Source organism: Oncorhynchus mykiss, chromosome 25, assembly GCF_057628025.1.
Source record: "Oncorhynchus mykiss isolate SJ-2025 chromosome 25, ASM5762802v1, whole genome shotgun sequence".
NCBI classification, from domain to species: domain Eukaryota; kingdom Metazoa; phylum Chordata; class Actinopteri; order Salmoniformes; family Salmonidae; genus Oncorhynchus; species Oncorhynchus mykiss.
This window is the reverse complement of record NC_143046.1, coordinates 23,937,213-23,939,553: the sequence shown is the minus strand read 5'-3', so window position 1 is coordinate 23,939,553 and position 2,341 is coordinate 23,937,213. Positions and strand designations below refer to the sequence as shown.

Genomic DNA, 2,341 nt, shown 5'->3' with positions numbered 1-2,341 from the left:
TACCCGACCGGTCACTCATTTCTCTCTGGAATCCCAGAGTGGACAGTACTTGGACAGATGGCATGATCACAGCGTGTCTTCCTTTCCAGATTAGGGGCTAAATCCGTGCACAAATCTAACGAACATTTCTTGGGAGATAGAGATTTATAAGCCATGGATCATCTTGCGCAAAAAAATAATTCCGGTCTCTGAAAACTCTCTCCCTTCTAAAAGCAATGTCTTCCAATAACGCAAGAACAGCCATGGTTACTTTTTTTCTAATTTGACACACTATAGAACATCGCATCCTGTTTTTAATTCAAAACACCTTGCATCTGGCAATTATTTTCCTCACACCTTTAATTGATCATTCCTAGCAAATTGTTAATACATTTAATGCAAAGTTCACCACAGGTTGGACAAATATGCGTCCCAAACTGCAATACCCCTACATAACCAGCAGGAAAATCTCTTACGTCAAGTCTAGACTTTGCGTAGAGATAGGATAATTTCCACATCAAAGTAAGGTTAAATAAATAACTACTTATACGTGGTTTTCAAAATTTATCGTAAGTCTGTTTTATAAACAAGGCCCCAGGTTTTCATCAAGGATCTTTCTGTACTTCGCACCGTTCATGTTACTCTTGATCCTGACTGTGAAATCTGGTTCCTGTCGTGAGTCTATATTGCGTTCATAGAGGAAAAGGAGGCCTCGCAGGTGTAAGTTGATCCAAACATTGTTAGCACATAAAAGCCTTGTTTCTTTACTGTGCTGTATTCCTCTGAGCATGCCACCCAAAACACACACCAGGACTCGACACTCCTGAGCACATCCCTTATTTGGCGCGATGTCTGGAATTCAATCAGCTCGGTTTGAATTGCGGCCTCATCCAGAGAGGGTATCGTTTTCTTGGCAAGGGGAGAAGAATTCCCCACCTGGGCGGACTGTGAAAGGATCATGTACAAATGTAATTATATCTTTGGGCATGCTGTCGTCTTCAAATCTGGTGGAGAATTTGTCCCTCAGATGCTTGATGAACTCTTCCATCACCTCTGTGACAATGCTGCGTCCTGGTCCCTCTGCCTGTTGAATCTCAGTGTGCTGAATTGCCGTAGCCTTCCAGAGGACAAGTCCAAATCAAACAACTCAAGCTTCCTAGTTCAGGCCTCAAGTTTCCACCATGTCCACGACTATTTTCACTCTTCCTCGTAACAGCAGATTTAACCTGTTTAAGTGATAGAATGTCAGCCAAAAAAGCTACATTAGAGAGGAATCCCTCAATTTCCAGAATACGAAGGTGGTCAGCTGCTGCCCTCATTTAGCTTTTCTGACAAAATCCACAACCTGGTCATGCAGCTCACAGAATCGCTCTAGAGCTTTTCCTTTACTCATCCAGGGCACGTTGTTGTGAAGCAGGAGATCATCGTGGATGACCTATTCTGATTCTGTCACAAGCTTGCGGAAAAGACGGTGTTGTGTGCTTGATGTCCCCCTGACAATGTTAATTATGCGCATTACTTTATCCATCACATCTTTTAGCTCAGCGTTTAGTCTGGCACACAGCACACTCTGATGGAGGAGACAATGTGGGGCGATTTCCTTCAACCTGCTGACCAGCCCCCTGTGTCTGCCCACCATAGCAGGAACCCCGTCGGTGTCCAAGTTGACTTTTTCGAATGACAAGCCATGCCTCGTAAACAATTCTTCCAGCTCTGCGAATAGGATGTCCACGGTGGTGTCCTTCGAGGGGAATCAGTGCCAGCAGCTCTTAGTTAAAGTCATTTTAATGAAAATAAGGGACATATATAAGGGACATATACACACACACACAACTGTGCTACATCGGTGCTGTCAGTACTCTCATCAATAGCCAGGGAAAATGCTTAGCCTGACTGAGCCCCTCCAGAACAATCCTGTGCACATCATCCGCCAGTGCATGGACACGGCGTCCGGCTGTTGACGCAGACAGGGGCACCTTTTTAACAGACGCAATTATGCTATCCATAGACTTGTCGGTGGCCAATTCCTCCAAAACTGTCACCATGCACTTTTTAAAAACTTCTGCATCATTGAAGGGCATGTTTGGTTAGAATCAAGGACTCTTTTAGGGAGGCACTTGTGACCTTCTGTTGTTGGGTCAGGCCATGAAGGAGGATTCTGCAGAGGAATAAACAAAATATATTAATTGAATAGAGAGCAGCAGAGGGAGCACCCCCCTATCCACATCGACGGGACAGTAGTGGAGAGGGTAGTAAGTTTTAAGTTCCTCGGCGTACACATCACAGACAAACTGAATTGGTCCACCCACACAGACAGCGTTGTGAAGAAGGCGCAGCAGCACCTCTTCAAACTCAGGAGGCT

At 44.9% G+C, this 2,341-nt stretch overlaps 1 pseudogene; it reads right to left on the bottom strand.

Moving 5' to 3' along the window:
- Positions 1–612: 612 nt before the first annotated feature.
- LOC149971569 (SCAN domain-containing protein 3-like) lies at positions 613–1,618 on the bottom strand (annotated as a pseudogene).
- Between the last annotated feature and the right edge of the window lie 723 nt (positions 1,619–2,341).